Source organism: Camelus ferus, chromosome X (genome assembly GCF_009834535.1).
Source record: "Camelus ferus isolate YT-003-E chromosome X, BCGSAC_Cfer_1.0, whole genome shotgun sequence".
Lineage (NCBI taxonomy): Eukaryota > Metazoa > Chordata > Mammalia > Artiodactyla > Camelidae > Camelus > Camelus ferus.
The window spans coordinates 16,407,473-16,433,647 of NC_045732.1; the positions used below are offsets into that span (position 1 = coordinate 16,407,473).

A 26,175-nucleotide genomic window follows, 5' to 3' on the forward strand; every position below is an offset into this window, starting at 1 on the left:
GTCTCATTGATTCCATCATCAATGAATTGGCTAAAATCTTTGACACGAGCCACATTTTTAACTTTTTGGAAATTTTACTGTGAACAGAAAGTGCTGCCAGCCATTATCAGTAAACAAAGGATGCTGTGGCCATCAAGTCATCAGCCACTACCGCCGCCCTCCCCCCCAACAGTGAACGAAGGGAACTCAGGATGCAGACGAGCAGGCAGCCCGCCTCTGCTGCCACCCGCAGCGGTGCCCCCTGAGGGGACTCAGGATGGGAAAGAACAGGACACTGGCCCTAGAAAGCCAGGTGCAGATCAAAGGAATGATTTCAGCAAGCCCAGACCTTTGCATCTTTCTGTACATAGAAAAGCACTGAATTCCTTAACTTGAGATATCTAGTTTCCTTGAATTAACAGTAATCTTGTCAAGTTCTGACTACATGGTCTTTGTTGCAAAACTCCTATATATCCTGGCTCCTCCCCTACCTCTTCGGCGCTGTTCCTTAGCACTGTATGAGGGGCTGCCTCCAACGCTCAAGTCCTCAGAATAAAACGTCCGCCAGATAAAACGTAACTCTCAACTTGTAGGTTGTGCATAATTTTTCAGTCGACAGTACTTTGAAAAGAGTTCAGAAAACAGCACAAAAGGCCAGTCATGGCCAATGTGGTGAATGAGAGAACGTAGATTCATCAGATTAGCACAGCTATTCTAACCCTTTCATGGATTCCCCCTTGTTTGGTTCTGTTCCTTCCCAACCTATACTATTAACTTCCCTTCAGGAACCATAGCCCTGGAGAAGCTATTCCACAACGTTCATTAAAAGAGGAATCTGAAAATGTAAATAGTATCTGTGGCCTCCAACCTGCCTGGTGAAGCACTGCTGGAAGGCCTGCGGATGACAGCAGCAACGTGCACACAGTGCACGGTTTCAGAGTCCGGGGGGGCCCGTGGGACCGGCCCACCACGCCCCAGAGCGGAAGGCAGGACAGGTTTTCCACACTGATAAGGAGTAATAAAGCACACTGACTCGAGTCCCCATGTCAGCCAGACGCGTATTGGAGTAGCAGTTAATTTTCGTAACAATCCGGAAAGGTCTAGACACCCAGCAAGTTCTAACATCAAACCCCAGAGAAACCTTAGCTTCCCCGAAGAGGCGCATACTCGCTTGGGAAAATGTTCAGGGCAGCAACATATTTGAACAGCTGGGACCCTGTGTACAGCTCTGACACTGGGTATTTCATACAAAGGAGTCTTTTTCTCTTCCCCGCTCCAAAAAGGGAAAAGATCATTTCATGTTTTTATTTAAAAAGTAGTCATTAATCCTACTCGGTCCGTCAGGCAGCTTATCTGCTGGCTTCGTATTTATCACAATTCCCTGTCATGAAGTCTGTGTTTTCAATCATCTAGCATGTATATAAGTGGCTTTTTTCCAACTGAAAAAGCATTCCCTTTTTTGAAGATATTATAAGGCATGTTTCTCTCTTCAATGTAGTGTTGGCATTCAGGCTGCTGTTTGCAGTGTAGTCCACTATTTTATGTGCTATTTCAACAGCTCCGAAGTGTTGAGTCTATCAAAAAAAAAAAAATTAGCTACCGAGGAGATACAGACTGATAGTGTTGATCTAAATCGTTAAGATCTCAACCCTTACGGAGGAGTTTTCAATTTATTCTAGTTTGAAACATTAAGGTGACCGAGTGAAAACATAAACTGAGTGAAAATCTTATTTTTCAAAAATCTTCTTTGCTAAAATACCTGGCGTCATTCCATCTTTTAAAAAAAAAAAGGTTTTTTTATTGAAGTAGAGTCAGTTTACAATGTTGTGTTAGTTTCTGGTGTATAGCATAATAATTCAGTTATACGTATATATTCTTTTTCATGTTCTTTATCATATGGGTTATTTTAAGATAGTGAATATGGTTCCCTGTGCTACACAGTAGGACCCTGCTGTTTGTCTATTTTATATATAGTAGTTAGTATCTGCAAATCCAGAATTCCCAATTTATCCCTTCTCACCCCCTTCCCCTTTTTGGTAACCACAAGTTTGTTTTCTATGTCTGTGAGTCTGTTTCTGTTTTGTAAATAAGTTCATTTGTGTCATTTTTTTAGATTCCACATAAAAGTGATACCATACTGTATTTTTCTTCCTCATTCCATCTTTTGATAACTCTTGAACAAAGCTCTTTTGCAGTTATTAGCAGAAAAGGATTACCCAGGGCCTAGAGCAGTGCCCTTGTAATTGTTGGATGAATTTTCTTTAAGGTTATAGAAACAGCCTAAGTGATCAGTCTGTATACACTTCGCAGTGCCTTAGTCTAAGAATTTATCTGTCCCCAAATAAATCTAGAAAGCAGAGCTGAGGGATTGAGCAGGTCAGGGCTTCACTATTCCAGCTCTGCAAGGCTGAAGAATGCCTCCTTCCCCCTTTTACCGGAAAAAGGTTTCCTGATCAGGGATCTCCCCACCCCCGTGTTCAGTTCAGAGATCAGAGATGTGTTCGCCAGACGCTCACTGCTTTCCCTGCCAGTGAAGGGCTAGAAAACAGTCTGCTTTCTGGGGCTTTCTCTGGCTCCCCCTCCTCCCACATACCAGAGCTCTCTGTCAGGGAAGAAACCCAGAGAGGAATATAAAGAACCTAATGTACAATTTTTTTTTTCTGAAATGGCTTTAATGCTGGTTATTTTGCAATAGATTGAAAAAATCTCCCTGAAATATTGCTGCTCCCTTTTGGAGGTATTAGCTCAGGCTTTTCCCTTGCATTTTCCAGAAAATTCCATCTTCAAAGAGCTGAAGGCTCTTGCTCTGCTTAAAAGCTTCGGGGTCAGCCTTACCTCCTCTGGCCTGTGTGCTGCTTCTGACCCTCACAATTACTTCTTCTGCTGCGGGAGGCCCTTCACTTGCTGCTCCTAATTGGATTTGTAAATGGTGTCCTCACTGAAGAGGGGGAACTTGTCTGCTTTCTCCATTAGCCCTGCCATGAGGCTAAGATGGATGGCCCCTCCTAAATTGCTGGTCTGTTCCTTTCTCTGCCATAGCTGTCAGTTCTGACCCCAGAACATGGGTCATGAAAGCATGGTAGAAAAATCGGCCTCAAGTGGGTCTGCTCATTAGAAGAGCTTGCTTTGTGGCATTTGTCTGGAATCCTCCTAGTTCTGAGCCGCCCCTGCTGTGGTCCACCCCATCCCCTCCCCCTCCCCCAGTGTGAGTGGCTGCACCCTGGGGGCCCCCCAGCTCCTGGTCGGTTGGTGGCACTGCCCTCCCTGCTCCCAGGCCTCTGGGCCTTTCAGGGGAGAGGACCTGGCTTCCTCTCACTCTGCCCAGAGGCCTAGCAGAAAGGTGGGCCCTCAACTTCCAGTGAGCTGCTTCAGCTTCTAGACCACGCTGTCCAATATGGTAGCCACAAGCCACACTGCGGCAATTGAGCACTTGAAATGCAGCCAGTCCGACTGAGATGGGCAGTAACTACAATTTTACTAAATTCCAAAGACTTCAAATAAAATATATCCAAGAACATCCAATACCTCAGTACGTTTTTATATTGATGATATGTAGCAGTGACAGTATTTTGCATATGTTGGTTGAAAGAAAATGTACTATTAGCATTAGCCTCACCAGTCTCCTTGTACTTTTACTGAAGATGCAGCCACTAGAAATTTCAAATTCCACATGTGGCTTGCCTCTGTGGCTCGCATTCTTTTCCCATTGGGCAGCGTAGACCACCTTCACTCAACATCCCGCTGCCTTGTTGGCCACACCACTCAATGTGATGGCCTCTTTCCACCTCGAGTGGCTCCCAGACACTCCTCAGTCATCCTCTAGGTTGGCATGACCATTTTTCTCCATTCAACTGTAAATTCTTAACCAAGACCATTTTAACTAGTATCTAAATGAAGCCAGTAAGTATTAATTAGGTCCTTATTGCTCTCAGGCACTCTGAGGCTTGGGATCTGTAGTTTTTTAAGAGTATGAAATAGATTGCTAAGAACATGTAGTCTATTGAGGCAGAAGGGATTATAAATAATTATGATAAAATGAGAAAAGTTCTAGAATAGATATATATATATAAAGCACTATTGGGACCAACACGAGTGCAATTAATTCTTCTTGTGATGACCATAGGCAACACCAAGAAGAGGCCCGAGTGAGGGAGTCCAAGGGACATGAAGGTGGAAAGTGCCTTGCAGGACCAGATGATGGAACTCCAGGAGGCCACAGGCAGTAAGACTGTAAGAGGTGTGATGGGACCATTTGATGGGATGGTTTGATGGGTCTGGCTGTGAGACAGGAGGGAAGGGGGCAGGGCACAACCAAAGAATGACACAGCAATTAAGGAAGTGACATAAACTGGTTAGAACCAACTCAGCCCAAGATGGTGGGGGATTTGCCTTCCAGTGGACCTTGAGCCTCATTATATGCTCATCGTCATACATTAGCTGCTAAATGGCACCCCCACAGGCTCCATGACAATTCTGAGGCTGACCATAAAAGGTCAAAAAGTGGGTGGTGGCCCAATTCCTGGAAATCTCTCCCCCTTCCCCGAAACAATTGGAATAATCCTCCTACTTGTCAGCATGTGAAATTACCAGGCCCATAAAAACAAACCACTCCCCACACCTCGTGGCCAATCTCAGCTTCCTAGATGACCCCATGCTCCAGGGCCGCCTCTCTTGCCTTTGAGATGGCCCGCACTCTGCCTATGGAGTGTGAATCTCCTAAGCCACCTCTCTTCCTTTTTGAGTCGGCCTGCACTCTGTCTATAGAGTGTGTTATCTCCCTGAGTAGCTAACTTTCACTTTACTATGCCTGGCTTTGAATTCTTTCCTGTGAGCGACAAGAACCTATTCTCAGGCAACAGCTTGGGCACTAGGTGATGCAGCTGCAGAGGACCAGATGATGGCGGTAGATGAGGATGCACGGATGACGGTGCCACACAGAGCCACAGGAGATAAGGCCACAGTCTTGCCAAGCACAGAGGCAGGAGAGGGGAGTTTTGGTGGGGACGCTGGAGCAGGTCACCCCACAGAGGCTGTTACAGGAGGGGCGTGGAGTGCTAAGCAGTTTCAGCCCCCGTGCTGCATCAGTCCTGACCCTGATCGCACGGGTCTTTTGGCATGCATCCCCTGGGCACCGTCAGGGGATGGGAGCCGGGGAACTTATGGCTCCCAGCTTCTGCAAAGGTTTGCAGGTCTGCTCTTTGATGGGAGAGCTGCTTTTGCACTGAAAAGCTTAGCAGAAACAATGACCTAGTTCACCTGCCTGGAGGCTGGCCAGCCTGCCAAGGCAGAACACTGGACGTTATTAAAAGTGAAAACTCATTCTCCAGCTAAACGCCTTGCTTGTCAGAACCTTCTCTCCACCTCTTTGAGACACAAAATCCAGGGTAATGAGCAGTGACAGAGCCCATGATTTTTTGTTGTTGTTCTTGAAACCCAAAGACAAACTGTTAGAGGACCCTCTCCGCTAAGGGGTGTTGCCAGCACACCTAGGACTGGACCCCAAACAGCAGGCAGCTCCACGTCTGTGCATCCAGAGCTAGTACTCCCACTCCTGGTGGCCTTAGCTGTCGCGTGCGGGGAGGGCTGGCGTGGTTCGGTGGGGAGGGCGCTCAGAGATGAGAAATGTCTTACTCCAAAAAAATCAACATTGGGGTTAGGTTTCTTTTATAAAGAAAACCCTGCCAAGCCAAGTTCATAGCACTGATTCTCTGCTAGATTTTTGGCTCAGGGGATTACATAGGGAACTTAAAAAAACAACAAAGAGCCGCACCCCTGGAGATTCTGATTTAATTGGTCTGAATTTTTTTTGAGAGCTCCGCAGGTGATTCCAATTGGCAGCCAAGGTTGAAAACCACTGGGTTAGATTTTCAAAGTCCATCCTTTTCTTTTTTCTTTTTTCTTTTTTTTTTTTTTTTTGCTGTTTCCTTGGCACTCATTTTCTGCCTAAAGCAGGAGGAGGGAAAATTGAGGTTATTGACTCAAGCTTTGGGAAACCCAACAGGCAAGTACAAAGCAGGTGAGTCTGAGGCGTGTCCACGGGTGAGAAATCAGGGCTGCAGCAGGGAACCTCCCTTGGGGCAGGCTCCTCACTTGCTCGGCTGCTTTATCGCTTAGCAAAAGCCACAGCAGTTGTCCCAAAAGGGCCAGAAAGAAGCAGTTGCAGATCTCTGCTTTCCCTAAGGCTGTGGTTCTCAAGTAGAAACCTGGAAGGCTCTTTAGTACACAGATTGCAGATCCCATCCCCAGAACTTCAGGTTCAGTAGATGGGGTAGGGCCAGAAAATTTGCATCTCTAACAAGCTCCCAGGTGGTGCTGATGCTGCTGGTCCCCAGAAGGCAAGGGAGAAGAGGGTACTGAAAATAAAAATGCAGCAGAAAGTAGCAGACGTTTTCAGTGAGCACCTACTATGTGCCTGGCCCCAGGCCAGACCTGGGGACCCAGAGGAGACCCTCCTTAACTTGGCAGTCTAGAGACTGAGCCCCCCAGACAAACAATTACATGTTCTTAGGTTCCGTGGAAGGGACCTCCACTTGCTTCTTGGAGATATACGTGGCTAGGAAGAGCATGACTGCCACCCTTGCTATATCAGAAGGCCAGACAAACTGCAAATTCAAACTTTCCTGGAATTCATAAGACAGCAAGGTCACAGGGCAAAGAAGTAACCCAAGATGGAAGGACAGACAGACATCTGCGGGAAAAGATGAGACATCAGCCCTTGCTTCCCTGGGGCAGATGCAGCAGGACATGGGTAAGAATTCACTAGAATATTTTTTTGTTTGTTTTTAAAATTATTTTTATTGAGGTCCTCTGTGGGTTTGGGGCCACAATTTGAAATCCATTTTGAGACCAGACCCCTAACTCTACCCCTTCCAGCTTCCCCAAATGACAGCCCAGCCATCGAGTAGGATTGAGGAGGGGTATGAAAAGAACCCATACCTTCCACTGGATCAGGCTCCTTCAAGCAAACAGGGAAACTGAAGGGGTCTGAACTGTTGGAGGAAGTCCCTGGTTTGGGGGCGGAAACCCAGTCAACAGCGGCCATGCTAATTGCTGCAAATGGTGTTTGTGGCAACAAGGTATCTGAAACCCTAGAACTGGGCCAGCTGTATGGACCAATAAGGATTCCTTTTGTTAACAACTTCTGTCCCTGGTGGGCTTGTCCACCAGCCCAATTTCCTTCTGCAGCTCTGGGCACATCCCTAGAGCTTCTCTCTCCTGACAGTGTTTCCGTTCTAGCCCCATCCTGTGCACAGCCTCACAGTAAATTCAAATGGGGTTTCCTTAGAATAAAAGAAGCCAAGTGAGTGCAGTCTCTTAAAAACTGCCAGTCATGGGGCAACTCCTGTAACTTTTTCTCCATAAAAGTTATAGCCGTGTAGGTCTGAGATAAAACTGGAATGTTATTGGAAGCTCTGAGATCTGAAAAGACTTGTACTGGACTTTCTGAAACCTTTCATGTAAAGCCCATGAATGTGTATCATTTTTCTTTCCTAGGGGCTTTTGGAGAACATAAAAGAATTCAATGGGAAAAAATGTTCATCTTTCAGAAAACGCTAATAACTAAGATATGCTGCTTCTTAATGAGAGGCCAACAAGAGTCAGGCTAACTCGAGGAGAGAAAGGTAATTCTTCATCTGCTTTATGATCCTTGTTCATTGTACCTTAAGTCTGCACAGTTTTCGGGACTCTTGGGTCTCTCTCTGGCCTATACTGAGTGGAAAGATGCCCAACTCAGGTCTTCCTTTCAGAATTTGTGTGAACAATTTTTATTTCCTGTAACTCCTTTCCTGCCCAAAACACTCCTTTTCAGCCATCACAGCTTTGTCCACATACCAGGAACCTGGGGAGAAATGTAGGCCCTGAAATGTTATTTCCTTGATTGTCAACATAAACTTTCTAGTATTTCTGGTAATTCTATTGGTAATTTATGGCTCTCAGTTTCCCAAAGTCCCTTGTGCTGGTGAATTCTTGGTATTTCTTTGAATCATTCACTTTCACTCAACCTCCCTTCAAGTTAATTTAAACTTTCAGAGGAGAATCAAACCCATTTTCCAACTCTCTGGAGTTGTGAGTCTTTTTAATTCTGTCCTCAAAATGAATTAGCTAGATGTCCCACGGATTGTCCCAAGAGCAAGCTTGGTCTGGATGAGTTGAAGGAGTCGCACATCTAGGATCTTTAAACTGAGCAGTTGTGACCCTAATCCCCAGCTCCATATTCTGGTCTCCACATAAACTGCCCTACACGGAGATCCATACTTAGTTCCAGAACTCTCTTGAAACTGGCCAACTTCTCCCCATCAGTAATTAACCCAGGCACAAATTGGATGTCCTGAGCTGGCGCTGAACTCAAGTTGGCCCTTTGTGTCTACTCTTATCTTATCCCCAGTATTGAAGCTTGGTCGTTAGTGAGTTGGTATGCAAGATTCGAGTGAAAAAATTCCCCCCACACTGTCCTGGCAGTTGTCTTAGCATTTTGGTTGAAGGAGACCACCTTTGTGAGGGAAAGTCATCCAATGCACATGGGTTTTCACCAAAGATAAGCATGACATATGATTTCTTTCACTAGAACATTCACACGGATTTTCTAAATGTCCTTAAATACCACCAGAACTAAAAGCCTCATGTCCCAGGAGAATAATTGTATCTATACACACACAAATAAGCCGCAGAAGAGTATCACTGCATGGGAAATGGATTACATTAGTGAAATACTAAACCAAGTAACAGTGTCCATTTGCCCATTCTTGTTAGGATTAAACTGAAAGTTGTTTATCTGCTGCTAGTGGCACAGAGAGATATCTTGGCTTTACTTTTGAAAGAAATTCTTGACACGGTTTCATTGTTAGGGATACAGGATCCAAGACAAAAAAAAATGTGCTTAAGGAGTGTACAAGAATTATGGTCCTCAGATCTTTATCTCTCCTGATGTTTTGAAAACTTGCCTGAAGAGAAATAACATAGGCCTGGGCTAGAGGGACAGGAAGGAAGGGGAGGCTGAGCGAACAGCCAGGAAGCTGGGAGTAGCAGCTGTTCTGCTTTTCTGAGCAGGGGGAATAAAATTAGACAAGAGTTACAAACATGCGTGTGTAAAGTAACAACAGGTCTGAGCCGGGCCGAGTGGTGGTGGGTCCATTTGCTGGTGCGTAAAGGACAACTAAAATTAGTTCATGAAAAGTTCACAGAGGGAAGCAGAGGGCGTGTACTCGGCGTGGTCCTGCTCTTTCTAACCCAGACTTTTCCTGCTGCGGGCGTGTGAAAAGCCCATGGAGGTTCAGCTCATTCTCCATCTCAGTTGATTTCCACTAAACCAACAGACCAAACCTCATTTCTTTCTTTTTTTTTTCAAAATTAATTTAATTTTTAAAAATTTTTGGTAATTAGGTTTACTTATTTATTTTTAGAGGAGGTGCTGGGGAACGAACCCAGGCCCTTGTGTATGCTAAGCATGCGCTCTACCACTTGAGCTATACCCTCCTCCCCACCAAACCCCATTTCTTTTTATTTCTGCTTTTCAACATTCAACCAGGGCGCTGCTTCATGATGGCCACAGCTCTGCATCAAAGGCCTGCAGACAACTTTTCAGGCTTGAGTCATGCATCCACCTGGATTAATCTTTATGCAAAAGTCTTCATTTAGGCCTCCTCTCTTGGCTCTTGCTCCAAAGCCAACCACTGTAAACTACACAACGTGGCTCTGTCTGTACTCTACTCTTTCAAATCAGAGTAAGGGAAGCAGTCACCCTAGACATTTGTTTATTCAACGTAGACTTCATAAGCGTGCATGTGCTCTTGGGCTGGCTTGCTTCCCCTCCTCCTCTTCCCCACACCCTGGGCCTGTTCTTATCCAAATCATAGTGTGAAGAGGATGCCATCATGGGAAAAAGTAGTACTTAAGTCTTTAGGTAAATTCTTTTTCACAACCTAATGGATAAATTGCTTGGACTTCACTAAAATCAGCTCAATTATTTAACACAATTATTGAGTCTGTAATATATATGATACCTTGCTAGGCACTGGGCAAAATGTGGGTAATGAAGGAGACATAAATCCCTGCCTCCGTGAAACTTACATTCTAGCAGTGATGTAGGAAAGCGGTAAGGAGGGAAGAGGGTAGAGAAAGCCGGGGGGGGGGGGGTAGGGCAGTTTGACCAAGGCTGGTCCACGGAGGTGATGTTTGCCAGAGATGTTTGAGCAAAGAAAGGAAGGAGGAGATGGGAGCCAAGTGGACGCTGGGGAAGAGCGTTCCTGGAAGCTGAAGCAGCAAGCGCCAGGGCCGCGGAGTGAAAGCCCAGAAAGCAGGGCCGCCCAGGCGCCAGGGCCGCTGCGGGCAGTAGGTGGGGAGGCAGGTCACTGTTTGAAGTAGTAATTAAAATTTCAAAACACAGCATTCTTTCTCAACCTGAGTCTTCCCAAAATTGTGTTTCTGATTTTTCCTTCCCCATCTAGACAAGAGAAATGATTTGAGGAGCCAGGTGTATTACTACTAGAAGTGTTAAAAATAATAATAAGGCCATGCGATCAGATCCACTTTTAATTATTGCATTGATTATTATCATAATCATTGTCATCACCACCATGAACACTAGTAACACAGTTGACATAATCTCATTTGACCCTGTGATAATGCCCAGATAAGTGTTATTTTCCCATTTTGCAGATAGGGAAACTTTTCAGATGCATTATGTGACTTACCTAAAATTACTCAGCTAGTAAATGCTGGTGGGCTATGGACTAGAATCCCAATATTATTTTTGCCAAATCACACTACTTCAATGCCAGCAGCATCCAGTATACCTGCTCCAAACGTCTCTACTCTCTACACTGTCTCCCTTTCGTAGCTAGAAAAGATTGGATTACCTAATAAGGGAAAAGTAGATCAGATGATGATGCTTATTACAGTGTTAAAAAATCATCGTTAAAAATGAGAAACAACCTGAAAGCCCAATGATGAGAAACAGATCAGCATGGTAGGGAATATAATGGCCGCCCAAAGATGTCTACTTCCGGCAATTTGGGAATATGTCACCCACCTGGCAAAGAGGGATTAAGGTTGCAGATGGAATTGAGATGGCTAATCAGGGAGATTACTGAGTGGGCTCGCTGTAATCACAAGGGTCCTTAAAAGTGGAAGAGGAAGAAAGTCACGGAGAGATGCAATATTGTGGACTTTGAAAAAGGCCAGGAAACGTTCTCCCCTAGAGCCTCCAGAAGGGAATGCAGCCCTGCCCACACCTGGATTTCAGCCCAGTGAAACCCAGGCCGGACTTCTGACTCCTGAAATTGTCAGATAATAGGTCTGTGTTTTAAGCTGCTAAGTTTGTGGTGATTTGTTACAACAGCTATAGAGAACCAATAAAGTCAGTCAACATGGACTATGTATTTAGGGTCTGTCATGCAGAAATTTAAGTATGTGTGAGGTCTACGTGATAACAAAAAGTATTTAGGATCTGCATTTACAAAGCAATATGTAGACATGTATATCCAGTGCGGTCAAAACTATGTTTGAAAAACAAAGAAACAAAAACCTGAGTTCAGTGGACATAAAATCTGGGGAGAAAATTCACAAAAATGTGGACGATGAGTAATGAGTGAAGAGATAATGCTGATTCATTTTTCTTTTCTTTCAACTTTTATGTGTTTTCCCAACTTCCTTTAATGGTTCTGTATGGAGAAAATACTAAGTTTTCAATTGATTTATGAAAGTAAAAACCCCATTCAGAGAGTCATAATGATAGATGCCGCCCAACCAGGCCACCATCAATTATTACATCAGCGGTAAAGCACCATTATCCTTTCCTCTTTTATCTAGGTAGCCATACGGAGAAACAGTTACTGTTTTAGCAGCTGGTACCAGAATTCCTCTGTAGAAAGAGACCCGTCTTAATTGAGAAGTTGAAAAGACTTTATCAAGTCCACTGGAGAGAAGGAAGTCCTCAGATTTCAGACTAGAGAAGGAAGAGGAAGGCAAGGGGACTGAGGCTGCTTGGGGCTTGAGTCGGGAAAAGGTGAGGTCGGAAGAAGACATTTGAAGGAAAACAGGTACCTACTGCATGTTTGCAAAGAATTCACTGTGTTATAGCTTGGATGGCTCCTTGTTACCCCCAGTCTTCAGCAAAACTGTAACTTATCCATGTTTGATTGGATTTCATGGGGAAACTAGTAAGAGGGCAAGGTTTGTGTCAAGGTTGACTCGCAGTTGAAACTGGGTTAGCTTGTGAAGATGAGAGTGCTGAGATCTGAATCACATGTCCCTATACAGTAGAGTCACTGTCCACTGGTAGTGAGCTTTGCTCAGTCACCCAGGGCCCCCACCTGTGGGTTCACTGCTCTGTTCACCATCTCTGTTCACCCCGACCTAGGGTAACTTCTGGCCCTCATGCACCACATGGTGCCTCGCCGAAGAGCGAGTGTTTGCAGTTATCTTAATCCCTTGGGTTGCATTTCATATACAAGACAACCTTAGAAATCAGCCCCTGGATTACGGGATCTGTGCGGGCTTGTTGCAAAGCAATCACTAAACGGATCCCCCGAGGACCTGTGAGAGGCTCCTCCCCACTGCTGTTCCTCAGAGACTGAGCATGAGATGGTCGCAGAGCTGGGGGCCTGCAGTTACTCAGAGGACTTGTGGTACCTGGGCTGTCCTCCAAGGCCCAGAAGATGCCAGGAAGGGGAGTTTGTTAGAAAACCCTATGGGGACTCTGCATCCTCCAGGGAGGCCCAGAGAGCTGAGTAAACTTAACTCCCCCAGATGCTGCAGAAAGAGCTCAGAACTCCTGAGGTGCCCATGATTGAAAACAAGGAGTCTTCCCTGGAGATCCTCTGGGCTGGAGCCAGCATTGCTCACAGCAATCTCTCCAGTGGCAATAGCTTCTTGGCTTTTGTCCAGTCCTGTTTTGAGGGCTCCGTGAACCAGAACTCCCTTGGGATCAGGTGATATCCCAGAGGTCTCATGTCTGCAGTGGGTAGTAAAACCCGTCACCTAGAATGTCAGGGAGTAGCAGTAATGATATTAGTGTGTGCACACACACGTTGTGTTCATGCACATGCACATGCACATGCACATGTGTACGCTTGTGCCTGTTTGTGCCTGTTAGGATGGCAGGACTGGACCCAGATTTTGTGGCTCTGAAACTGAAATGATTTTGAGGGTCCTTTTTAACAAAAAAAAGAATACTACATCACAAGTTCAAATTTGGGTATAAAAATAAATCCAAGTATCTACTTAGAATGAGAAAAAAGATTACAACAAATTACACAAAGAAGTTAGCAAATACCAAAAGCATCACAAAATCTAGAAAAATAACTTATCTTAATTAACTCCCTGATGTAGGCCTATAATATATTTTTTACATTTTTTTAGCTGGATTTTCTTTGATCAACTCTTCAAATGACTAGGATTTTGTCACTGTTTTCTGTAACAGGAATTGAAAGTCCTTTCCTTTATCTAGCATGATTGATTAATTTTTCAAAAAATTATTGATAGTTTAGAAATTGATTTTCGGCTTCCTAATTCATTTTCAAGTTGAAATGACAGTCATTGCCAAAACCGTCATGTTAATTTTTAGACTCTGTTGTCACGTCTGGAAAACCTATCACATTTCTTTCATGTATAAGCACTCAGATTTCAGGGCATTTCAAGTCACTACACACAGTGACTAATCTTAAACATTCTTTGAACCGATGACACTCATTTAACAGTTTGTCATTGATGTCCTTATTTACTGCTATATTTTGATTTCTGTGTTAACCATTGTTAATATTGGTATTTCTTGTCAAATTGGCAAGAAATTTAATTTTATTCAAATGTACTTATATGATTCACTTCTTTTCATTAACTGGATTAGCAGATAATCCAAGAGCTTGCTCATTACTTCTTTTTTTAATTACTGCTATTCAAAATTCATTTCTTCCTCTTTATGTATTATTGATTTTGTTAGTGATCTAAAAGAGTCTTTCAATTATAATTTATTTCTCCAATCAGTATAATTTATATTGATTTCAAATATACGTGATATATTTCTATTGAGTTCATGTATAGCACATATATTTCTTACATACTTTTCATTAATTATACAGTGAAATGATATATTTATAATAAAATGCATATAAAGCATATTAAAATATTTTTCACATATTTGAAAATATATCATATGAAATATATTTCACATATATATATAATTTCACTTTATAATGAGTTTATAATTGTATACACTGGGCTATCACAGTCTATTCCTAAAGGGAAAGAACTTCCATTTTGACTTGGGGTTATTGAGAACTAAATCCTCTACCTATAATTCTGACTGCCTCACGATTGGAAGGTTTTCCACAGACTAGCTTCTGGCTTTCTGTATTTCAAGTCTTCTTTCTCCCCTACTACGCCGTACTTCTGGTGCTTCTAGGTATGACAGCACGCGTCAATATTGTTTGCCTCTGGCCCTCAGTGTCATGATGTCAAGTGAGTCATCCCAGTAGGTGGTAGAAGTATCCCCAAAAGCCTTTCCTACATCAGGATGGCTAGTTGTCACTGAAATATGAAACACAAATATGTCCCACTAAAACCAAACTCTCCCTCATTCACCTCCACCTTGGTCAGATTTCAAAAATGTCATGACCATCTCCAGTGCCACCCAATACAAGAAAAGGAAGTCATGGTGGAAAGAGACAGCGGTCTTAATTATTTGTGGGGGAGATAAATTACTTTTGCAGATTTTACAAACAACACACAGGACCATGCGAACATATTACCCTGGAAGGAGCCTACGTGTGCCGTGGTGCCCTTAAGCTTCCTTAGCTTCCTGATCAACCCACCACAGGAGGCGAGAGAAGGTGACTGGACAGCGCCCTCTACTAGCACTTTTTCTGTTCTCTCAGACTGAATCCACCTATGTTTTCGCATGTGCCTAGTTTGTAGTACATCTCAGACATGCCAGGTTTCTTTCACTCCTTGTTCCAACATTTCCAGTTGAAACAGCTATGCTAGAAGCATGGTTTAAAGTTATCTATTATAAACGGAAACAATGTTTTAGCAGTTATTTTTCCCAAATGAAGCAAGAATTTGACTTTTCAAGTTGACAAGGAATTTTTATCTGACAATTTCAATAAAGCTAATACTTTGCCAAAGTCAAGACAAGAGACCAAAGGAAATAAAATTATTTTTATAATACCGCAATCAGAAAAGTTTCCACTTGTTCTGAAAACAAGAGCGCAAGTAAAGTGTAAAAGAAGCCACCGGAAAGTTGCTTTAAAAGGCTTTATTCTTCTGACTAACAATTCTTGCCAATTTGAATAAGATTAGCTTTTCTTTTTAAATCTCATCTAGAAAGCTTTATAAAATGAATCTAAATTTATTAATCATTTTTGTATCTTTCATCAGTGGCCCAAAAGATTTTAATAAAGACTACACTGATGCTGGTTGGAATGCAGTTTGGTGCAGCCATTGTGGAAAACAGTATGGAGATTCCTCAAAAGACTAAAAATAGGCTTACCATATGACCCAGCAATCCCACTCCTGGGCATATATCCAGAAGGAACCCTAATTCAAAAACACACCTGCACCCCAATGTTCATAGCAGCACAATTTACAATAGCCAAGACATGGAAACAACCTAAATGTCCATCGACAGATGACTGGATAAAGAAGATGTGGTATATTTATACAACGGAATACTATTCAGCCATAAAAATGTCAACATAATGCCATTTGCAGCAACATGGATGTCCCTGGAGAATGTCATTCTAAGTGAAGACCGAAAGAGAAAGAAAAATACCATATGACATCACTCACATGTGGAATCTAAAAAAAAAAAAAAAAAAAGACAAATGAACTTAAATATAAAACAGAAACAAACTCACAGACATAGACTACAAACTTTTGGTTGCCAAGGGGGAGGGGGTGGGAAGGGATAGACTGGGAGTTTGAGATTTGTAGATACTAACAGGTATATATAGAATAGGTAAACAAGTTTATACTGTATAGCACAGGGAAATATATTCAAGATCTTGTAGTAGCTCATGGTGAAAAAGAATATGAAAATGAATATATGTATATTCATGTATGACTGAAGCATTGTGCTGTACACCAGAAATTGACACAACATTGTAAACTGACTATAACTCAATTAAAAAAAAAAGACTCCACTGACATTAGTTGATCCATCTTAAGAATAATGACTGTGTAGATTCAGACTGGGAAAAATAAACCTATGTCCTCCTACTTCTTGATGAATTCTTTCTGGTCCGTGTGTGTGTGTGTGTGTGTCTCTTTTACACAACCCAGCCAAACACTTCCTTTTCCAAATATGATCATCGTTATCTCTCACACCAGTGGAATTTTCAGCAGTCTAAAAGTAATTTCAGTTCTATGGAGTCAGAGTGTTTTTAGTTACTGCTGCACAAACAGTGGGGTTTCACATTAGATCCACTGTGAAACACTATAAAAGACTCAGAACGTGATGGAAACATGAGAAAATGCTTTGGAAATTAGGATACCTAAACCTGATTAAAATCAATATCTATAATAGCCAAAGGATAAAATCCTAGTGTTCACAGTTGACTTAGAGGCTTGATAGGAATTATCTTGCCTTTCTCTCTTCCTCATCTTCTACTTGCCCTGTGTCCTTTATTCTGCATTTCAACATCAGCTAGGATTGGCTTTAGCCCCATACTTAACCCCGTCTTCCCAGCCTTCATCAAAAATCCTAAATCTAGGAGCAAGAAGCTAGGTAGGCTGTAGGCAAAAGGTGTGCCTAAAGCAAGTTGTTTCCTTCTTGTTTTCTTCCTAAGCTACCTGCTTTTGATTTTAAATTTTTGTATAACTGAATTAACATTTCCCCTCCTACATATATATTGTGATAGATAGAAGTGATTTGCTTCATTACCACCTTCAACCATGCAAAGTTAACTTTTTCAATTTGATTCACGTTGCTTACAAATACTACAATGAAGACTGGTGACTGAATTCTAATAATTGCACAATTCTTATGAAAAGCTGGATGGTAAAAATGAATATTCATGGAGATTGCCTAAGGAAAGTAAAATCCATTGCTGATGATAGATATTCATGGACTCCAGACTAAGGACGTGTGTTATTACTGATAGTGTTAATTAGTTATTGCTGCATAACAAATCCACCCCCCCCCCAATTCTCAGGAACTTGAAGCAGTAAACATGTGTTTTTCATACACAGGTCTGTGGGTCAGCTGTAGCTTGGCTGGATTCACTTGGGGTTAGGAGGGCTTAGCTTAGCTCCAAGCTGCAGGCTCGTTTTAAGTTTCTTCCTTCTCCTTGGACCAGCAGCTACTAGAGGCACATTTTCTTATGGGGAATCACAGGAGCCTAAGAGGTCAAGCCCAATCACACATGTGCCCTTCAAGCTTTAAAGCCCCAGTCAAGTTTGCAAGCTTTCCCCTGGCTAAGCTCAAAGTCAAGGGGCGGGGATGCAGACTTCACCTCCACGATTGCAACGTTGGGTCCCACGGCAGAGGGAGAGAGGGAAGAATTAATGACGGTCATCCCGTCTTTCACACTGACCAGTTTTAATCTGTCTGTGACTTGATTTCCCCATTTGCGAAATAGAACACAGCTGTTAACCACTATATATAAAAATAGATAAACAAATTTCTTCTATATAGCACAGGGAACTATATTCAAAATCTTGTAGTAACCTATAATGAAAAAGAATATGATAACAAATATATGTATATATGTATGTGTGTGTGTGTGTGTATGTGTATATGTATGCATGACTGGGAAATTGTGCTGTACACTGGAAATTGACATGCTGTAACTGACTATACTTCAATTGAAAAACAAAAAACAGAACACAGCAAAAGCAAAAAACTCTACACTCTCGAGTTGTAAGGATTAAAGCACTTAGTGCCTGGCACACACACACGCAAGCTTAATAAATAAAGTTAGCTGTTACTACTATTGCTGTTGACATACCCCGATTATCCAATGAGAGGAAGAAGTGAAGCCTTAGGAATAGCCATACCTTGGACCTTTCTTTATGCAGCCATCAGAAACAGCTATGAAGAGATGCAATAATTTGGAGAAATGTTTCTGCTTTAATAATGAAAAAACAAGCAGCATATGTAAAAATATGTGGATGTGATTCCAGCAATGTAAAAAGAAAATCTATACAAATTAAAAATGTGAAGGAAATACACCAATCATTAAAGCAGCTGATTCTGAAGGTGATTTTCTTCTATTTTCCTACAGTTTCCAGTTTTCTATAATAACATGTATTTTTTTCAAAAAGTTTAAAAAAAATTGCTAAAAAGAAAAAGAGATCTGGGGTTTGGGCCTAGAATATGAGGAGGAGACCCCACCATTCATTTTTTTTCTCTTGTCTTTTGGGGTAATTTTTAACCTCTTCTCATTAGGGAACAGTACAATTAGCTTGATTGTTTCAGATATCCAGTTTCTTTCCTCTTACAGCTGGCTTTGGATTTTTCAAAGGTTAAATGAGGTGCTTTTCATGATTGGAAAAATACAACTGCAGGTAAAGTTAACACAGGTCATCTGAAGACCTGGTAAGTACAAGCAAGATACTTACAGATATTAATAAATTATCTTTACATGATTTTTCTGTTTTAAGTATTTGTCTTTTTTCTTGAGTCCCTATGAATAATGGTACTGATTGTGAGCCTGACCTTTTAAGAAAAATGCTACACTTCTATAATTATGTTTTAGAGACTTATTTGAATAGGCATCTCAATATTATTCAGACATATTATAATATTACCAAGACTCAAAGTCTTTGAATGATGCAAACTTTCCTAATTTTACTCATCACATTTCGTGTAGGCAGGTTGAATGTGGGCATATTTTTTTTAGCTCCTTTTGGTAAATTAAATTGAATTGTGTTTTTCTATGAGCTTGGATTTCAAGAGCTTCATTATTTTCTGAAATCCAAAGTCTGCTTATGTGGTGGCTTGAAAATAGGTCCACAAATTCTTTGGTGTTCCTTCCTTTAAAAGGTAGAATCTAATTCCTCTTCCCCTGAGTGCAGGCTGTACCTGGTGACTCACATCTAACCAACAGAATGTGAGTAAAGTGATGGTGTGTGACTTCCAAAACTAGGTCAGAAAAAGGATTGTGGTCTCCTCCTCGCTCTCTTTGATCACTCATTCTCAAGGAAGCCGGCTGCCATGTTGTGGGGATGCTCAGGCAGCCCTCTGGAGAGGCCCAAGTGGCAAGGCACAGAGGTCTCCGGCCAACACCCATGTGAGCTCACCATCTTGGAAGCAGATCCAGCAGCCCCAGAGAAGCCTTCAGATGACGGCAGCCCTGCTGGTGTCCTAACTACAACCTCACGAGAGACCCTGGGCCAGAATCACCCAGCTAAGCGGCTTTCAAATTCCTAACCCACAGAAACTGGGAGATGATAAATGCTTATTGCTTTGAGCCACCAAGTTTTGGAATAATTCGTTATGCAGCAATCGCTAAGTAACACAGCTTATCACAGAACTCTGTGGCTGGAAAACTATCGTGAAACGTTGTGTATCTTGACCACGTAGTGCCTACCGTAAGACAGTCTGAACTACATGGTAGGTACATCATGGTGAGGAAGATAAACCCAGAATCTGCCTTCAGGTAGTTTGCAATCAAATTCCACAAACATATAATGACAGAAAAGGAGACAAACATTTTTGAGATTGAGAAAGTAACTTAATATCAATTACCCTGGGTTTATGAAATGAGGAGTATTGTCCACTTTAAGGGTTGTTGAGGTTGAGAAATAACATTAAATCAAGTACTCAGAACAGCGGTGTCCCTCATAAAAGCTTGCTATTATTATTTAAAAGGGCGACTTTCACCACCAGCTGTTTTTTTTTAGACTTGAAGTTCAAGCCAGTGCCTAATGCCTACAGTGTGTAATCACTGCACGTGTGTGGAAGACAGCATTTTCACTAATAGATTTGAAAAGTTAGAAACTTTACTAGAAAAAGCACTCCACTGTCTTTCTCAAAACTATTGGTTTCAAAACTTCTTAGGGAAGTAATAGTGCCATGGTTTCAACTTGACTCAGTGCTATCATAAGCTGGTTGCAAGTACGTATTTTTATTGCAATCATTTAAAATAACACGTAAGTTTCCACCCTGATGTGCCTGCCTACTAGATGCATCAGCCATTCTGTTGAAAGACAGTAATATTTCTTATACTGGACCATGTGTGTGGTATTTTATTCCAAAGCAATCCTCTTATCATTTAGATAACTAATTATCATCACAGTATTTAACTCAAAATTACATAGGTTCACCTTTCCTTGATTATATGGTTTGCTTCAACTCCATCTCATCAATTATGCCGATTTCCTAAGCCACTGAGACCAAGGGACCTGACACATACCCACTTTGTTTATCTGCTTCTGCTCAAATATCCTAGGAATAAGCAAGAGGAAAAGCTTAGAACCTAAAGTTTAGATAGATGAGCAGCAATTTTAAGAGCCCCAAATCTAGATAATTGATGTACAAGGCAAAATAACTAGATGATGAGGAACAAGACACTTATTTCTGGGGGGGGGGGGTACAGCTCAGCGGTAGAGACCATGCACAAAGTCCTGGGTTCAATCCCTAATATCTCCTCTAAAAATAAATAAATAGACCTAATTGCCACTCCTCAAAAAAAAGACAGTTATTTCTGACCAGAGCAGCTCTCCCTGACTGCCAGTTTTCCTTAGATGCATAAGTGCGGCTCCTGGATCGCTCTGTTGTCATGACAACCATCGCTGTATCTCACACTAAAATCTGGCATTGAAATGTATGAGAAGCATGAAGCATACATTTTTCATATTTTTTCCAAGTTCATTTTTTAATGTAACAGCCTAACATGAAACATTGATTTGAGCTGAAAAACTCATAAAGACATATTCTCCCACTTTGAGATTCAGAACCAGCTTCTGTGACTGAAATAGCAATTCACCATCAAACGGATTTAATACATTGCAAACAGTTAAACTTCTTTTCGAAGAAGGAAGAGGGATTGCACTCGGTGGTCGTCTGTAGAGCTCGTGTGCATCTCTTGTTCCCTGACAGAAGCTGAATCAGCCTTCATGTTGCAAACTGCTGTGAGACTGTGGGGAGATTGCAAATCAAGTGTGACATTTTTGCTCCTATTCCACAAGGAATAGGTAAATCTTGAAATTGTTTAATTCATACTGTAACGTCAGGGGCTTCTGGACTGAAGATCGGTTGCACCTCTGCTCTCTTAGAGCAGCCACTAGGGTTTGGCACTTTGATGAGACACTGTTCTCATGATCAGAATTGCTGGCATTTGGATGATGGCAATAAGGCTATAGCTTATAGTTAAATACTGAGCAATAAACCGATTTAAAAAAAAACTTCAAATAACCTAATTCAGGAACTCTCAAGGATGCCTCCTGGAAAGAATTTTGCATGAAGTGTTCATATCAAGAGAAAGACCCATATCCATTTACCTGACACGTTTAATTCACAACATTACTCCTCTTTCTCTAGGGAAAGTTTATATAACTGGAAATACAACAAATGGAAGTGGAACATAGAAAGTGTGTTGTTGAGTACATTGCTAACCTGGTATGAATTTTTGCAAATATTTTTTAGGTGGAACCTTAAACAGTTTTTTTCAATATCAATATTATCATATAATATTCATTGCCAAGACTAGAATATATTATTAAGGATTTGTAAAGAACTCAAAAGATTTGGAGTTTTAAATCTGCTTTTTCAGTGTTGGAGAGAATTCTCTGGTTGCAACATCTTTGCTGTATTTTTATTTTTTTTCATGGAAAGACCACTTCAATCAACTGGACAATCTTGTTAGAATACAGCTTGAGAGAGGGGAAGGGATAAATTAGGCATCTGGATGAAGAGATACACACTACTATATGTAAAATAAACAACAAGGACCTACTATACAGCACAGGGAACTATATTCAATATCTTGTAATAACCTATAATGGAAAAGAATCTGAAAAAGAATACATATACGTATGTATAACTGAATCACTTTGCTGTGCACCTGAAACTGACACAACATTGTAAATCAACTATACCTCAATTAAAAAAAAAAAAAGTTAAAAAATACAGCCTGAGAGGAATGAAAGATTTTCTTTTAATAGCTAAACCATTCTAGGATCAAATTTATGAACTTTGGACATGGAAATAAAGATTAAATCAATTAAAATGCCCTTGAGGCAGAAAGTAAGAGGATGGAGAAGTGAATGTCATCTGATTTATTCTGCTTCAATTCAAATACCATAAGCAAACCTCAGCAACTCAGTGGCCTCATTAAGAAAATATCCCAAACTGAGACCACAGAGGACTGAACCAGACCACGGCAGTTCCGGGTCCGTCCACCGTGGAGGGAACTGCCGACGACATAGTGAATTTCTGGGATGGATCTGCAGTGTAGTTAAAGTTGCCCTACACCTGGACAACTAGCATCTGCCTTTCCTCCTGATGAGTCATATCAGTCAAGATCCTGATTAAACAGATTCTGCATTCCTACTCGGTCTATTACACCAGGGACTGTGTGCTTGGTACCAGGGCACCCAACTGTGATGCTAAATCACAGCAGACCGAGGCCCAGGCTGCACCATGTATATTAGAACATTTGCATCCCAGCCCTAAGTTCCATTGAACACAGCTATTTTCGATGCAGAACATGTGATAAAAATTAATCAAGATTAACAGTATGGCTGTAGAAGGAGTTCTTGAAGTAACATACAAGCTTTGAATGCTTTCAATTTGACAGTATCTCAGAAATGAAACATAAACATGTTTTGGTGGCTAAGGGCAAATAATAAGGAAATGAAGGCTGCAGCCAATAATAGTAAGAACTTATAGAATATTTTTCAAGTTTTAAAAAAGTTGTTCAATAAAAACGTATGGCTCTTCCCCAAACCAGACACTGTGTTAGGTATGGATGCAAAAATAAAGAGATGTACATCCTAGCCTCATGGTGTATTCTAAAGAAGTTCAAACAAAGACAGATGAGCAATAGGAACCATCAATACAGCATGGGGGGGGGCCCTCCTCCGGGTGTGCAGAGGGTCTCTGGACCACCTCTCAGGACCACCTTCAGGAACGAGGCATTCACTGTCCCAACTGCTGGGAGTGTTGCCTGCTCCCGGCTGACACCCTCCCCAGCAGACCAGCACACCTGATTAGCCACGTTTACATGTAGAAGATCTACCCAGATATAAAATGATTTCTCCCCTTCCCTGTGACCTCCCCGAACCATCAGTGGACACAAGCTAGCAGGCAGCCATAAGAGCAAAAGGAAAAGTGCAGGTAAGATGTAATTAATGTCCAAGGTCGTAGTAAAAGCAAGTTTTGATTATTTGATGTATCTGGCTTTGCGAAGTTTGGGGCTTGGGATCGCAAAGGAAACGGTTTGGAGATGTGGCGAGTTCCCAAGGAGAATCCAGTATTGGCTGGGGAAGGATGAGCGGTTCAGCCGAGGTGGATGGAACAAGACACCTCATCCCTGTGATGGAGAAAGGCCTTTCTTGGAGGAAAGAATCACACCAATTCTCAGGAGAATGAGTCAAAACAGGTCGTACCAAGCCAAGCCTGTTTATCAGCAGCCCTGGGAATCACTCAAGTGGCATACCGCAAGTTTGACTCTGACTCCTCTCCACTGATGAGAACAATGAACCTGAACTTGGAACGCAAGGACACTGCATGTTCTTTGGGGCCTGGTATTATTCCGTAAGAGCAAACTGGCCGATCGGATGTGCTATTTTACAGAGAAGATGAATTGGTCGAGTTCCCCTTTCCCCCCGCCCCCATCCAGCCACGTGGAGAAGAGACCGAGCAAGGCTGTGAATCCCAGGACACCAGGTCTTTGCAGGAGAAGTATCTCCGTTCTCTGAGGGCAGTGCTGAACCCCAAAGAAGAATTTTTTATTTGAAGCAAGTGCCTATCTTGTCTTCGGTGTTTGAGGTTTTAGACTGAATTCCAAGCTTTCTGCTTGGTGCCGGTTCTGCAGTTAAATTCAGGAATGTACTCTCTGCTTCTTTCTCCCCGCCCCATCTGCGCGTGAAGAATAAAGCTCACAGAAACTCAACAGTCCTCCCCTTGAAGGGAAAGATCACCCCCTTCCCTGCTGCTCAAAATGCAGTCCTGGCCCAGCAGCGTCTGGGAGCTGGCGGAAAATGCACACCGTCATGCCCTACCCTGGACTTGCAGAGAGTCTGCCTTTAACAGGATCCCCAGGGCTTCGCGTGCATAGTAAGGTCTGAGAAGCAATGATTTAATGCAGTGGTTCTCAAAGTGGACCAGGTAGCAGAATCACCCAAGGGGGTGGGGGTGACCTGTTATAGACTACAGATTGCAGGGGGCACCGGCAGAGTTTGACTGAATAGGTCGGAGCTAGGACCCAAGAGTTTGCACTTCCGACAGGTTCCCAGGTGATGCTGGTGTTGCAGGATTGGGGCGCGCACTCCGGGAAGCGCGGCTTTAATGCAGTTCCCTCATTTGCTGGGGAACCAGGTACTCCTGAGTTCAGCATTCAGCTCTAACGCTCACCAGCTGCGGGACTCCAGGCACTCTCCTGACCTTTCCGAGCCCGTTTCTTTCCACGTGACCTGGAGTACTATCACCTGCATCGCACTTTGTGAGCATTTCAAGAGATGTTTCAAAGCCAGGCACCTCACCCGCGCCTGGCCCCAGAACACGCTCTTCAAAGGGTGCCCCGCAGACCCAGCACCCCTCCGCGCTCCTGAGAAGAGCAGGCTCCGGCCCCGCCTCGGACCTGTGGCTATCAGACTGCATTTTCACAAGACCCTCAGGTAAGAATTATGCGTGTTAAAGTCTATGAGAAGCTTTTCAAGCACATAGGTCCTCACTTCCCGGTTCCAGCCCAGGATACCAAAGCTCAGGGAAGGGGGTTCAGGCACTGGAAGCTCGAACCCCTAAATCTTCCTTCAGCGTTCCCATGCTCAGATTGCAGCTGCGCACTGAGGGCTTGATTCCTCATCTCACGCCGGGACACTGGCCGTGAACCCCCGCAGGTTTGTGGAATGGTGGGGGACACCAAATGCATAAAACAGGCGTTCACATGACCCTGCCTCCTAACCCAGAGTTCACCAAGAAATACGTACGGCCTGAGAGGAGAGAAAGGGTTCCTCTACCTTTTTGCTTAATTGACTTTGTGATTGCTTTTTTTTTTGGAGATTCACACTGAGGTTTCTACTTGAATCCTCATGGGCTGGAGAGTAGGAAAGAGCAGGGATGGAAGCAAAGACCACCAGGCAGGGAACACAGATTCCGACAGGGAGGCAAAGGACATTCTTTCTCCGGGCCGCCAGGGAGAACAGCTCCCTTCCAGGCAGAGCTGGTTTCTGTTTGAAAATGGCCCAGCTGAGCTCCCACCGCAGAAGTCAGCCCCCTCAATGTTCTGGCGTGTGGTTCTCTGGGAACAAAGTACTGTTTGGGAATCATAGCCATTTGGAGCTATTTTATTGTGTGAACCAAACAGAAATGAATCCTTCCTGAACATTCTAATGAACAAAACAACACAAGAGTGACTTCAGCTGAGTTGGGAAGGCAGCTCTGCTTTTTTGCATATGTATGACTAATGACATCTGAAAAACAGTCTCGCAGGAAATATAAAATACCCAGATTTATTTGATAATGAATAAAATTCTGGAAACTCTGTCATCCCCCATGAAGTGGCCCTTAAGTTTAAGGGTAATTTTGTCACTGAACGTGCTCTTTAATACCTCTTGCACTGTGATTGAAGGAGTTTGCTTTCATTTCATTAGACATCATGGACCAGGGCCACTTTTTCTTTCCTTGAAGCTGAAGAAGGTTGGATGCACATAAACAAGCCACTGTCCCAAATTCTGGGACTACAAGATTTATGCTATCTCTTGTAGTGGAAATCAATACAGAGATATTTATAGCTGGAAGAAGTGCAGGGGTGGGAAGTAATTTATCCAAGGTCACAGATGGTTCAGACTGGGGATAGGCTTAAAGTTTAGACCCCCATCTGCAGCCTCTTGATACAAAACATAGACATAAAAATGATGAGTTTCAAGAAAGAGCTAGATTTTAACTTTGAGTCTTGATTCCCTTACTTAGCTATATATTTTCCTCCCTGGCCCTTAAGCACCGACATCTCCTGGATATAGTGCCAAGGTTATGTCCATGGAAACAGAAGCAACTTTGGGGAAAATGGATTTCAGTTAAGCCTTCATCAAAAGCCC

The 26,175-nt window shown here is 42.6% G+C and overlaps 1 protein-coding gene and 1 long non-coding RNA gene across 2 annotated transcripts in view; one reads left to right on the forward strand and one right to left on the reverse strand.

Moving 5' to 3' along the window:
- The window catches only part of LOC106730358 (casein kinase I-like), a 69,436-nt gene that overhangs the window by 5,926 nt on the left and 37,335 nt on the right, over positions 1-26,175 (reverse strand). The window lies entirely within an intron of this gene.
- LOC116662007 lies at positions 5,576-12,150 on the forward strand. The gene is made up of 3 exons (XR_004317979.1): positions 5,576-6,727; positions 7,474-7,601; positions 11,788-12,150. It is a non-coding gene; the product is annotated as an uncharacterized LOC116662007 (long non-coding RNA).